The following is a 15,740-nucleotide window of genomic DNA, read 5'->3' as shown; positions in this document are numbered from 1 at the left end:
TGGATTAGGGTTTTGTAGTAGCTCCTTTAGGGTGGAAATGGAGGTAAGCCTTCGATACATATGGTTCTTTATATAGGGCTCAACCCTAAAATTAGGGTTTGGGAACTCTAAGCGTATGTTGGGTGTACTTCTCGTACGTTGGGCGTACTCCTCCGCACCCGCGATCACTTAACAATTCTATGATGGGCCTACTCTTGCGTTGGCCACCTTGCACGCATGGTCCTTTCTTGCCATGTTTCTCCATTAAGGACCAATATTGCCAATAACTTCAAAGTGCTATAATTCCCTCATTCTAAGTCTGTTTCCGACGAACTTTATACCAACAAAAAGGTGCCGAGAAGCCCTACGCTCATAACTACACACTCAAGCCTTAAAACATTTAGAATAAACCCCGATACCCATAAAATACCGAATCGTCTATACCCTAGGCCTCCGAAACCACAACCAAAGTACTTTTCAAAACGAGGTGTTACAGAATGTCAATTGGTTAAATGAGCAACAAGTAACATATCATAAACAAGCTACAATAAGTAAACAACACATGGTATACAAAGGAGATAATTGATGGAGTCATCAAAATGAGTATATGAGATTATATTTTGGAGATGAGTTGAAGGAAATTATTGGCAAAAAATGAGAATGATCATTCCATAATTGATATGTATCTATTTATGCAACGAGATTATTCTGAGATCAAAATGATTATGATGAGATGAATTATGATGTTGAGTATTATTTCCTTTATATATAATATTATTGAATTAAAGTTAATTGTAAAGAGAATTAATGTTACTCACTAATCTTTCAATCTTATTTCGTTGATGTTTATGATTTTAGGCACCATGCATATGGATCGGGGAGGGTTGTGGACTTGTACTCATGTTTAAATTGCTTTTGAAACTCAAACTAAGGATGATGTAAGTTGAATACTTTTTGTAAGACTGTCTTGATCCTGAGCTATTGTAATATATGTGATATAAACTTGTGATTTGGGTTAATGTAATGGACATTCTAGATCTTTTTAGAAAATATATTGGGTGTACTTTATTTTACATCGGATGTTACAAGTTGGTATCAGAGCGGAGGTTTAACTGAATTTGGGTATTTTAAAATGAATTTATACCTAAACTTAAACCAAGATGAGTATCATGAGATGACTACTCCACACCAACCGTATGACTCTACTGAGTATTGATTTGAGAATGATATATCGACATGATATATTCTAATTTTCATTATATGTAAATGATTAGCTAAATTGTTAAAATTTTGTTTCAAGATGATGAACATTCCAAATAGAGGTGAATTTCAAGTTAGAATAGAGAGGTATCAAGGTTCAGCACGACCGGGAGGAAAAGAGAATCCACCCGAATAAATTCCCGATCTTCGAACAACAATTGCAGATAAGGTGGCTAAAGCTATTCGATATATGTTGTAACAACTCAATTTTTTACAGAAAGTTTTAACTTTTATAAATATAAAAATCAACGACAACTGTTTCCAAATAATCCCATTACATAGCCACAATGTTTCAAAAGATCAGAGTATCAAAAACTAGATGCAAAAGTATTGGAGAATGCATGTTGCGCCATAAAGCCGGACCCTAGCCCTTAGAACAACAAGTACCTAAAACATCCAAAAACTATAAGCACATGCTTAGTGAGTTTCCCAAACACAAAACATAAAAACACATAATACCATGCACACATATATATAAGTTTGCCATGGACTCCCTCCATGGTCTTTAATAGGCTGTCATGGGCTACCCCATGGTCTTATATCTCCAGGCCATGGGCTCCTCTCATGGTCTTGCCAGATGCCATGGGCTCCTCCTATGGTCTACACATAAGTCCACATATAGATCAATAGCAAACAATTCCATATTCAAATATAAACCATCACATCACAATTAATGGGTCGGCCTTGGTTCCTTCGACCCATGAGTGTAGTGAGAATACTCACCTACAATACTAAAGGATAGCTGACTAGGTCCGGACTGCGAATATCAACTCTACTCAACCCCTAAACTAAAACAATTCCTTAATTACAACTCAAAATGCCCTAAAACCCCTTATAAGTCAAACTTGGTAAAAAGACTGTAGTCAAAGGTCAAATTCAATGGTCCGAGTTGAGCCAACTCGTCGAGTTGTCCTTTAAATCGTCGAGTTTTTCCATTAACTGCACAGACTAGGAAAACTCTCATCAACTCGCTAAGTTCACTAATGAAATCACTGAGTTAGCTAGAAATCCAACAGCTTAATGCATTGAGTTGTTTCCTTCGAATCTACTAACTCCAAATCTCAGATATCCTCCGAAATGATGTCTAGAAGGGTAAAGTTTCCAACTTTACCCTTAGGATCCATCCAAAATGAGTCAATCCCAAACCCTAGATTCATTAGAGTGAGGCTTGACCCATTAAGCCCTTAAACTCTCAAAACATAGTCCCAAAATACAGATCTGGCATCCAAAGGCTGGAAAATCACGTAAAGTTTCCAATTTTACATCCATGCATGCTAAAAAGAAACACTAGGGTTCAAAATGGGCTAACAAGTAACCTTTTGCATGAATATGACCTAAAACTTAGTAAAGCTTGCAACTTTAAGTCCAAAGGGGACATAAAATGGTCAGATCTAACATAACAACCCCTGGAACACACAACTTCTTGGACAATTCACCCATGAGCCCAAAATCAAGATAAAACTCCAAACAAACAGATCTAGATGATAACAAAGAAATGTATAAACTTGATACCTCCAAGAGACTGCAACAATTGGGGAGATTTTGGATTTAAGTCTTCCCTCCAAGCTTTACACCTCCAACTTCAAAGCTTTTTCAAAAGAGCACAAAAGATTAACACTCAAGACCCTCTATAAGCCATAATACTCACAAAATAAGATGACACACGCTATTAGGGTTTTCTAGATAGAGGAGGCTGGTAATGAGGCTAGCCAAGGGACTTAAGGCCTTTAAATAGGGTGCAACACCCTAAAAATTAGGGTTACCTTCTTAGCCACTAACTCGTCGAGTTGAAGCACCTCAACTTGCCGAGTTGGTTCATTAACTTCTGCGGCCAATACCCTCTCGACACGACGAGTAGGAGCTTCCAACTCGCCGAGTCCCAAAGGAAAATACAACCAATTTGAAGAATAATCTCATATATGAACCAAGCGTTATCTCCCCCACTTGAACTAGACTTCATCCTCGAAGTCCGTCGATGCGAAAAGATCAGGATAATGCTTTTTCATCTCGTTCTCTGGCCCCCAGGTCCATTCGGAGCCTCTTCGGTGCTGCTATTGCACCTTCACTAGCTTCACCTATTTGTTACGAAGAGCCTTAGTATTTCTATCCAAAATTACAATGGGTTTATCAACATGATTTAGGCTCTCATCCACCTGAATGTCATCCAATAAAATAACTTCAGCTTCATCTGATACACTCTTCCAGAGCTGAGACATATGGAAGGTGTTATGGATCTGACAGAGCTCGACTGGAAGATCCAACCAATAAGCAACTCTGCCAACTCAAGCGGAAATCCTAAATGGTCTAATGTATCGGGGCCCCATCTTGCCCCTCTTCCAAAATCGAATGACACCCTTCCAAGGTGATACTTTTATCAAAACAAAATCAAACACTTGGAACTCAAGATCTAATCGACGTCGGTCAGCATAGCGCTTCTGACGGCTCTGCGCAACCCTCAGTCTATCATTCACCTACTAAATCAACTCAGTGGTCTTAAGCACTACTTCAGTGCTTCCCATATCTCTATATCCAACCTCACCCCAACAAACTGGAGTTCTGCAGGTTCGACCATACAACATCTCAAATGGAGGCTGGTCAATACTAGCATGATAACAATTTTGGTATGAGAACTCTTCTAGTGGAAGGTAAGTATCCCAACTACCTCCAAAGTCTAACACACATTCCCAAATAATATCCTCGAGCATCTGAAGCGTCTGCTCACTCTGACCATCGGTCTGGTGGTGGTAAGCAGTACTGAAATGCAATTTAATACCCAACTTCTCATGGAACTTCCTCCAAAATCTGGAGTTGAAACGTACATCATGGTCTGTGACCACAGATACCGGAACCTCGTGCCTAACTGCCACCTCTCATACATAGATATCTGCTAATTTCTCGGTGGAGATACTCTCAAAAATCAGGATAAAATGCGCACTCTTGGTTAACTTATCTACAATAACCCAGATGGAATCCATACCTCGTGCTGTCTTAGGTAACTTCATGATAAAATCCATGGTGATCTCTTCCCATTTCCATATGGGGATAGGTAGCGACTGTACCTTGCCGTAAGTCCTCTGATGTTCGGGTTTGACCTTCCTGCAGGTCAAACACGGCTCAATGTACCACATAATCTCTCTTCATGTAGGGCCACCAATAACTCAATCTAAGGTCTCGGTACATCTTTGTGGTCGTGGATGAATGGAAAAATTGGACTTGTGCGCCTTCTCCAAGATCTTATGTCTCACCTCCCCAAAATCCAAAACCCAAACTCTGCTGCACTGAGTCAATAAACCCTAGCTATCTCGAACAAACAATGGGATTTAACCCAGAATCTGCTCAATCTTCCACTTCTCCTTCTTCAAACCCTCCACCCGTGCTTCCTTGATCATATCTAATATGAATTCACCGTCATCCTCAAGCAAACATCTTGAATCGGAGCACTCACCGTCTTACGACTCAAGGCATTAGCCACCACATTGGCCTTCCTATAATGGTACAAAATCTCACATTCATAATCCTTCACCACATCTAACCACCTCCTCTGACGCATATTCAAATTCTGTTGATCCATAAAATACTTCAACCTCTTATGATCGTTGAAGATGGTACATCGAACCCCATAAAGATAATGCCACTAAATCTTGAGGGAAAAAACCACTTCCCCCGATTCCCAATCATGAGTGGGGTAATTCGCCTCATGAGGTTCAGCTACCTCAAGGCATAAGCAATTACATGCCCCTTCTGCATCAGAACAACTCCCAATCCCGAAATAGAAGTGTCGTAATACACTACAAAATCATCCAATCCATCGGGAAGAGCTAGAATCGGGGCCTCACATAATTTCCACCTCAATGTCTCGAAATCCAATTGCTGATCTGGACCCTACGGAAAAGTCACACTTTTCTTGGTCAAATGGGTCAAGGGTACGGTGTTCTTGGAGAAATCCTGAATAAATATCTGATAGTACCCTGCTAGACCCAAGAAACTCCAAATCTTGGATGCGTTCTTTGGAACTTCCCAACGCATTACCGCCTTGATCTTAGTCGGATCTACTAGAATACCCTCTTGGTTGATGATGTCACACAACCAAATATTTGATTTGGAGAATTTGGCATAAACCTATCCCTCCTCAAGGTCTCCATCACCTCCCTCAAATGTTGCTCGTGCTACTCCTTGGTCTTAGAATAGACCAAAATATCATCTATGAAAACAATCACATACTGATCCAACATCGGTCTGCAAACACGGTTGATGAGATCCATAAATGGTGTTGGAGCTTTGGTGAGCCCAAATGGCATCACCACAAACTCGTAATGCCCATAATGAGTTCTGAATGTCGTTTTATGTATGTCTTCATCCCTGATCCTCATCTGATGATACCCTTACCAAAGATCAATCTTGGAAAACCAAGATACACCCTGAAGCTAATGGAACAAATCATAAAACATCAGAAGCAGATAACGGTTCTTTACTGTTAGCTTGTTCAGCTCCCAATAGTCAATACACATCTTGTGTGACCTATCCTTCTTTTTCACAAACATGATCGGTGATCCCCATGGGGAACTACTAGGATGAATGAATCCCCAGTCAAGCAGCTCCGGAAGATGCGTAGACAACTCATGCATCTCAGGCGGAGCTAGACGATACAACGCCTTGGCTATTGGAGTTGAACCAGGCACTAAATCGATACAGAACTCCACTTGCCTCTGGGAGGCACCCCAGGTATGGTCTCCACTCTCATATTCGAAACATAAGCCAACAACCCAAAACAACCTTGCTGAAGGAGTCTCTTATCCCTCGTAGCCGAGCAAAGAGCTGGCCCATGCAAGGCTCTCTCTCCATGAATAACCAGTTTTCCCCCTCATGGGGTTCAAACTCTCACCAAGTTACGCTCGCAATCTATCATTGACCCATTGGTCCCCATCCAATCCATCCCGATGATCACCTTCAAACCACACAAAGGAATCGGAACCATGTCGATAGGAAACCTCTCCTCGAACATATTCAGAACATTCCTCCGAAATACCCTCGCAACACTCACGATGCGGTCATCCGCAATCTCCACCTTAAGTGCGGAATCCAAAATCCCCATAGCATCTCGAAACTTTTTGTTGAACGTAAGAGATACAAATGATCAGGTAGCCTCGAATCAAAAGGAATCTGAGCCGATTAACCATTGACCAAAAAGGTCCCTATATGAAATTATAACAACATAAGCATAATAATAATAATATAAAAAAGACAAGAATAGATCACATACCAGTCACGACTTATGGTGCGGCGCCTCCACGTGCCTCCTCAGTAGTCAACTGAAATGTGCAGCTCTTCACCGCAGGAGCTTCCACCTTGATCGGGCGACCATCAGTAATCCTCATTGTGGCGGGCGCAGGCACCACCACCGCTCCTCCTCCTCTATACAAACTCGAATAATCAGCCTTTTTATGATCGGTCTAGTTGCAGTGTAAACAAATCAAGCCCTTCTCGGGGTGATCCCGACTTATGTGGTCTGGATGACCACATGCATAACATGTCGAACCTGCAACTCGACAAGCTCAACTATGCAACTTACCGCACTTTGAACATCGGCCACGACCCTGCTGGCCCCTGCTGGGAGGATCGGAGGTCTTAGGCTTCTTATCCTGACCAATAGCTGCCTGAACCTGATCCGACTTCCGTTTCGTGCAGAGCTCTAACTCAATTTCTTGGCCAGAAAAGACCGATTTAATTTATGCTTTTAAAATAAAATCAAAGTAATTTTCCAAATGATGTTGTGGAATTAGTTCCCAAAACAAAATATAATAAAAATGTAACAAACATTTCTTAAAGAAATAAATATTTTCATTATATATCAAAACCTCGGGATGTCATGTTCTGAAACAGACCAAAAGCATAAACAGTAATTACAACAAATATTTACAACTACTGGCTTATAATTCAAAAATCTCTCTTCTACCTTCAAACTACGCTCGGGGTCCACTACCTATAATACATAAAACTGAGTGGGTTAGGCTTGGGAGCCTGATGAACATATAGGGTTTTCAACCCACAATAAATAAATTTATTAAATTCATAAACAACAATAACCCGATTACCCATTCCCGTTCTCCTCACTTTACATCCCTAAAACAACTATCATAAGGGACCTAGACTAAGGATTTTCATTGGGCGACAACACTGCTTTGGTGGTTTCCCATCAATTTATATCAAATAAGGCAACCATGTGGGGGATGGAGTACAACAAATGAACACCCAATCTCATTAACACCTATAGGTTACGAGCCTGCCAGGGTTCCACAGGACTGTCTAGAAAAGTCTGTGGTCGTCATCCATACTCCGCTAGATGACTAGATCACAATAACATCGAGGCCTCTCATCGTTTTATTTCATCACACATCAACTATCTACCCATGTTATTCCCAATCTTTTGAAGAACTTTAAAAGGTCCAATACATCTTGGACTCAACTTTACCCTTTTACCAAATCTTATAAGTCCCTTCCACGGTGAGACTTTAAGCAAAACCGAATCACCAACTTCGAATATTATAGGATTTCTTTTCTTTTCAGCATAGCTCTTTTGATGATCTTGAGCCGCTAACATTCTTTTCCTAATCACTTTCAACTTTTCAGCAGTCTGATGTCTCAAGTCCCATAAATTGTTTTTCCCCTGCCTCAAGCCAACACGACAACGTTCGACACTTTTCTCCATATAAGGCTTGATAAGGTGCCATCTTGATGCTTGAGTGGAAACTGTTATTATAGGAAAATTCTACCAAAGGTAAATATTCATCCCAATTACCTTGGAATTCCATGGTACATGCTCTCAGCATATCTTCAAGCGTTTGTATCTTTCGTTCGCTCTAACCATCGGTTTGCAGATGGTAAGCTGTACTTAGACAAAATTTCGTACCTATTTCCTCTTGTAGACTTTTCCAAAACCTCAACGTGAAATGGCTATCACGATCCGATACAATAGTTAAAGGCACACCGTGAAGCCTTACCATCTCTTTCACGTAAGCATTAGCAAGTTTATCCATAAACCATTTCTCATTGGCTGCTATGAAGTGTGCACTTTTTGTAAGTCGATCAACGACCTCCCAAATCATGTCGTGACCGCTCTTTGTTCTGGGCAGTTTAGTTACAAAATCCATGGTGATATCTTCCCATTTACCCATGGGTATAGGTAAAGGTTCTAAACTCACATACGGTCTCTGATGTTGTTCCTTAACTCTCGCACATGTCACACACTCGGCCACATACTTTGCAACATCAAGCTTCATCGTTGTCCACCAGTAATAGGGTTTCAAGTCCCTATACATTTTCGTGTTGTCGGGATGAATCGAGTACATGGTCTTGTGAGCTTCTTCCATCAGAAGATCTCTTATTCCTCTTGTCTTAGGTACCCAAATTCAATCTTGGAATACTTTCAGTCCTTGACTGTTTATACCGAATACTAATGTTTTGCCCAAATGTTCTTCCTTTCGGTCATTCTTCTCTGAAGCTTCTTCTTGAGCTTTCTTTATGCTTTCCACAATTGTCGAGACAACTTCTATTCTCAACGCCCCTGGCCTTTATCTTTCAAGATTTACCTTCCGACTAAGAGCATCAGCAACAACATGTGCTTTATTAGGGTGGTAAAGTATCTCATAGTCGTAGTCTTTGAGTAACTCTAGCCAACGTCTTTGCCTCATATTCAATTCTTTCTGATTAAAGATATATTGGAGACTCTTATGATCAGTCAAAACTTTGCACTTCGTACCATAGAGGTAATTTCTCGATATCTATAGTCGGGTAGTTCTTTTCATGCTCCTTCAACTGTCGAGATGCATATGCTATCACCTTATCTCATTGGGTTAAAACACAACCTAACCCAACACCAGACGCGTTGCTATAGACAACAAAGTCTTCAACTCCCTCGGGTAGAGAAAGAATCGGTGCTTCACATAATTTCTTCTTTTGTAACTCGAATGCTTCTTTGTGCTTATCACTCCAAGTATAAATAGCTCCTTTGTGGGTCAAAGCTGTTAATGGAATAGTGATCGAAGAAAAGCCTTGCATAAACCTTCGGTAATATCTGGCTAATCCTGAAAAGCTTCAAATCTCCATGGGACTTTTCGGTTGTTCCCACTTTATCACAGCTTCAATCTTAGTTGGGTCAACCATAATCCCTTCTTGGTTAACCACACGACCCAAAAATTGGAATTCTTGAATCCAAAAATCACATTTGGAGAACTTAACATACAACTTCTCCTTCTTTAAAACTTCTAACACTTGTCGCAAGTGTCTGCCATGCTCCTCCTAGCTTTTTGAGTAAATCGGAATGTCATATATGAAAACTATCATAGAATTATCACGGAATGGTTTACAAACCCTGTTCATTAAATCCATGAACGCTGCTGGAGCATTGATTAGTTCAAATGACATAACCAAAAACTCATAGTGTCCATATCTCGTTCTGAATGGAGTTTTCTCAACATCCTGCTCTCTTACCTTTAGCTGATGATATCCTGACCTTAGATCGATCTTTGAGAAATAGTTTGAACCATGCAGCTGATCGAACATGTCATCAATTATTGGCAACGAATACCTATTCTTTATTGTTGCCTTATTCAGTTCTCTATAATCAATGCACATTTGCATGCTTCCGCCATTCTTCTTTATGAATAACATCGGGGCTCCCCAAGGCGATGAACTAGGTCGAATGAAACCTTTTTCCAATAATTCCTGAAGTTGTGTCATCATCTCCTTCATCTCTGTTGGTTCTAATCGGTACGGTGCTTTTGCTATTAGCGTAGTTCCTAGAAACAAGTCGATACGGAATTCTACTTGTCGATCAGGGGGTAATCCAAGAAGATCTTCGGGAAATACTTCTGGATAATCACACACCACATGTATACTCTGCACCTCCTTTTTCTCCTTCTTTGCATCGATCACGAATGCCAGATATGATGTACATCCTTTGGCCAAACACTTTCTGGCTTTCATTGTGGAAATGATTCCAGAATTTACACTGTGTTTGTCCCCATACACCATAAATGACTCTTTCCCTCGTTAACTCAATACACTGGAATGGATTGGCCTAGCGCCAATGATGTCGAAACCATTTAACTCAATAGGCAATAATTCCTCGTGGAACTTATTCCCATTCAAGTCAATGAAGATGTTTTTCATGCGATGGCTAACATGTATAAACTTGCCACTAGCAACCTTGACTATTAAAGCCTTAACTAGTCTATCAAAAGGCAAAGCTAGTTTTCTACCAAATTCATGTGAAATAAAAGAGTAGTTGGCCCCAGAATCAAACAAAATTTGGGCAGGCAATTCGTTTACAATATAGGTACCTGAAGCGATAGCAGATTCTTCCTTTGCAGCTTCAAGTGTCATCTAGAAGGCTCTCGCCTTCGGGTTTGGTGGAATGTTGGGTTTTGCTGCCTCCTTCTTTTTCGGACAGTCATTCAAATTGTGTCATTCCTCATTACATCCAAAACATACCCTCTTGTTGGACGGACACTCATTGGCATAATGTCCTCACTACACTTCCTAAAGTGCTTTTTCTTACACTTATCACAACATTTCGCCTCACCTCCTCCTCTTCCTCCAAACTTTTTCGAATTAGACTTCGAAAATTTTCTTTTTTTGTTGGAACCTGAAGTTCCTTCAGACTTTCTCTTTTCGCCAACATAAACCTTGTTGGCGACTCTCCCCTTAATCATTTCCTCAACAGACTTCGCAACCCAAATATTTGGCTTCAAAGTAGGTGCCTGTCGCACTGGCACATCATACTACCATGGAAGTCCCTTTGCGTAGCGATCAACATTTGTCATCTCGTCTGGAACGATGCGCAAAGAAAACTCCGTTTTTTCTGTAAAGGCATTGGTGTATTCATCAACGAACATGCTGTCCTTCTTCAACATCAGGAATTGGTTCTCTAGCTCTAGCATATTTTTGGCCAAGCAAAACTTACGTTTGAATTACACCAAGAACTTTGCCCAAGTCAGTTGCAGTGGCTTATTAGGGCTTAGGGTCTTCCCCAAAGTGTTCCACCAACGAACAGCTCCACCCCTAAACTGACTTACTACATATGTGGTTTGTAATTTCCCTTGCAACCACATGTCATCAAAACCAATTACATCTCTGAGATCCAATCCATAACTTCGATCGGATCTTCCTTTCCAGTGAAGGTCGATGGTTTCAAGTCAGAACATATTTGTACTTACATCCAAGTCCATCATTCCTTCCATCTTGGTTGTTTCGTCTATCTATAGGTGGGTTGCCTTGGCCAAGAATCCCACTGAAGTTTCCTCCTTCTGGCTGTCCTCTGTTCACTTCGGGCTCTTCAATCGGTATTGAAAGTTCTTCACGATTCTGCTGAAGCAGACATCTAGTTTCCCCCATTTGATGATCCAACATAGTCTGCATCATTGCTAGTACCCCATTCTTTTTCATTGGCTCAGGTGAAGCTGCTACAACAGGTAACTGCTCAATCGCTGGTGGTTGAGGCTGTTGATTCCTCTTTTCGTTTGTGTTTCCAACTCCGCTTCTAGTTCTTGCCATTTTTGATCTATACACCGACGTCCGTTTTCGTCTGTCTTTTTATTGTTAAACTTCAATCAACAAGATCTTCGATTATCGTTTAGATTGTTTTGGCTAAAAATCACTCAATCTAAATTTCGAGTTTTGGGCTGCATACTGCTAAGTCAAAACTTCGAAAAATCATAACTTCTTCATACGAAGTCAGATTTGGTCATTCTTTTTATAGATGCTCTCAGTTTAACGTATTCTAAGATTTTCGTTTAGATCACTAAGGCTAAAAAGCATTTTACCGAAAATCGATTTTTTACGTCACATAATGTTGTGTTGATTCTGTCGCGAAACTTTGACAGGTCATAACTTCTTCGTTATAACTCGGATTTCAGTATTCTTTATATCACCGGAATCCTTATTTCAACCACTACAACATTCTACATAGATATCGACTTTATCTAGTATTTATTTTCAACGTTCATTTTTATTCTTAATTCATTAAATTACAATAATTAAGTAAACAAGCACAAAATTCACATAATATTCAAATAATTCCTCTTTATTACTTCAAAATGAGTTACAAAGGTTAACCTAGACTATTACATTATCTTTAGTGCTTAGCCAAAACCACGGACGTTACACTTCGGTTCGTGTTTTGGAGCCTAAGGGTATTTTGGTAAAGTGTCAGTTTGGCTTTTGTGGAAAATGGACTTTTGTTTGGAAGACCTTAAGGAAGGTATGAGTTGATAGAAGTGTAGGGCTTCTCGTCACCTTTCTGTGGATATAAGGATCGTTGGAATCGGGCTTATAACGAAGAACTTATGACATTCGGAAGTTTCGTGGTTTTCAAGCTTAGCCGAGTACGCTGGGCGTACATAAAGCGTACGACTAGTGAAGAAGTTAGTACGCAGGCATACCTTGTAGTATGATGGGCGTACTGACCAAGATGGTTGCGAATGTTCCTCGGAGTATTTTTGGCGTACCATATGTACGTTGGGCCTACATCGGTCAGATCAGAACCCTATTTTAGGGTCTTGGACCTTATTTAAGCTCCTTATCTCATAACCTAACCCTAATATCTTTAGCCTTTGCCCTCTGAAACCCTATAAATCATCCTTAATCATTATGCTAGCATTTTGAGCATATAGAGTCCATTTTTGGAGTGTTTGGCCCATTTCAAGAAGGTGGAGTTTGATGCAAAGATGAGGGATCAAGGAGAAGCTTATGGATCTGGATTTTGTGTCTTACTGTCAGCTTGATGTAGGTATAAAACTCTGAACTTGACCATTGTTATCTTAGATCTTTCATTTGTGAGTTTTAGTTCATTTTGGTCCCAAGGATGAAGCTCTATGGTTCAAATCCGATTCTTAGGCTTAGGATCGCCACCCTTGGTGCTATTTGAGTCCATAAGATAGAAAGTTGTCATCTTGAAGGTATTAATGGGTTCATGCAAGAGTTAGGACCATTTTTATGGAAGTATAATGCTATTTGGTCTTTTTGAGCATGCAAGGGCATAAACTTGCCAACTTTATGCCTTAGGACTCATCAAATGACCTAAATCTGAGTTTGGGACGTAAAGTCTTCAAGATTTTGTACATTAGTTGGTTGTACGGTGGGCAAACTATGTAGTACACTACACGTACAACCTTTCGCCCAGTACGCTAAGCGTACAGAAGAGGTACGTTGAGTGTACGCTCCCAGGAGGACTTGGGCCTTAGTGGACTTTCGACCATTCGGTCCTAATGGTTTTAGGCCTAGATTTGCTGATAGTTGAGCTTGAATGTATCTTTGGGCCAATATTAGAATAATTGGGCCTATTGGGCCTTGTGGCCCAATATTGAAATGGACTTCACATTTGTAGGCCTCAATTTGGGCCAATTCTTGGACTAGGTCGTTGTGGGCCTTCGTGGGCCAATTAGAGATAGGATTATGGACTAAAGAAGCACTATTGGGCTGTAGGTTGAGGCCTATTTGAAGGGATTGGACCCAATTGAAAATTAGGTCATATATGGGGACATTTAGGGGTGTTTATCTTTAGTGGGCCCAATGGTCTTGGTCCTTGGACCATCATAGAATTATTATTGGACCATTCGGATGCCAAGTGTGTTGGACTGAAAAGAAGGATTTAGGCCTCATGGCAAGACCCATGTAGATGTTTGGGCCCAATTTGGAAAATTAGACGATTGATGGATTTATGGACATTATAGTGTTTGGCTTTTGTCTTGGGTTTGGGCCTTAGTTTTGGATCTTACTGGGCTAGGGGTAGAATGGTTATTTTACCCCATGCATTAATTAAGGATTATGGTACGGTACCCAATTGTTAATTGGGTATATTGATCGGTATTGATAGCTCAAGAATTGGACAGGGCAGCAACTAAGGATTTCTTTCAGGAAGCTTCTGCATTCGAGGTGAGTCTCCTCACCATGCCAATAGGTCTAAGGCACTAATTCTGGCCCACTATGTGTTATGTGGTATGCTAGTTAGGTATGTGGTATGTGGTATCCTAGTTGAGTATGTGGTATGCTAGTTGTCTTTATCATACTTGCATGGAAGACCTCGGGGGGTTCACGAGGCATTAGGGTATAAGACCTTGGAGGGTTTCCATGGCATCCTTAGTCAAGACCTCGGGGGGTTCCCAAAACATTGGGCTAAGATCCTAGAGGGTTTCCAGGGCACCCGGTGTAAGACCCTGGAGGGTTTCCAGGGCGTCCTTATATGTTTGTATGTATGATTTATATGACAGTGGGCTAAGACCCTCGAGGGTTTCCAAGGCACCCGAAGTAAGACCCTGGAGGGTTTCTGTAACAACCCGATATTTCTAGTCAATGTAATGACTTAAAATCAAATATTCTAACCTATTTTAAGTTAATAAAATAGCATCAAAAATGAAATGTTCAAAAATCTCACTTTGGATGTACCAAGTGGTAGATATCGTAACAAGGTTTTCAAAAATATAAAGAACATTAAAGTCCGAGTTATAACGAAGAAGTTATGACCAATTAAAGATCCGCAACAAAACCTATAAAACATTGTTAAGCATAAAACGCAAAATTTTAATAAAATACTTTTTAGCCTTAGGTATCAAAATAAAAGTCGTAGATATCATTAAACCGTAAGCGTGCATAAAAAGATTGTCCAAATCTAACTTCGTATGAGGAAGTTATGATTTTTTTTAAGTTTCAGTTATAGTAGTAGACAGCTAAAAACTCGAAATAGAGATCGAGCGACTTATAGCCAATACCATCTAAATAAGAATCGAAGACCTCGACAATAGTAGTACAACAGTGAAAAGACAGATAAAAATAGACGTCGGATGAAGAAGTTATGGATTTTTAACGGACTTTTCCAGTCCCGACCTGTTAAAAATATAATATTTAAAGTAAATTTAAAATTAACCGACGAAATCTAAACGAAAGTTGTAGATCATAATCTCACCAACGCGTGGATATAAAGAACATCGAAATCGGAGCTCGTATGCGAGAGATATGAATTTCTGAAGTTCGGAACACGAAACCCCACACTCTTAGACAACTCACGACGTGAACCTTAAGTTCACGACGTGAGCTTGTGACTGATGTGTGGCATAGACGGGCTACCAGACGTCGAGTCTACGAAAGAGATAAGATTTAGCTCACGACGTGAACAACTCCATGTTCACGACGTGAACCCTGAAAATACAGCCTATAAATAGAAGTCGAGGATTCTGAATTTGGCTGCTCATTTCTATCCTCCCTCATACATTTGCTATGTGTTTAACCTCTCGAAGCTACCCCAACGCCCTGTTTTCATATCCAAACTCTGATGGAAGTTCGAAGCCTCGAGAAGTTCCCGAGAAACTTGCTTCTTTCCAGTCGAAGTGTTGCCCAAGTTAAACATCATTTTCATCAAATCGTCACTTCTACCAAGTGAGTTCATAGCCCCACATTTTTCATACTTTTTACAGTTTTAAGGGGGAGGGGGAGATACAAGTCTAACACAA

This window comes from Lactuca saligna, chromosome 1, assembly GCF_052625555.1.
Source record: "Lactuca saligna cultivar CGN05327 chromosome 1, ASM5262555v1, whole genome shotgun sequence".
NCBI lineage: Eukaryota > Viridiplantae > Streptophyta > Magnoliopsida > Asterales > Asteraceae > Lactuca > Lactuca saligna.
This window is presented reverse-complemented; position numbering follows the sequence as displayed.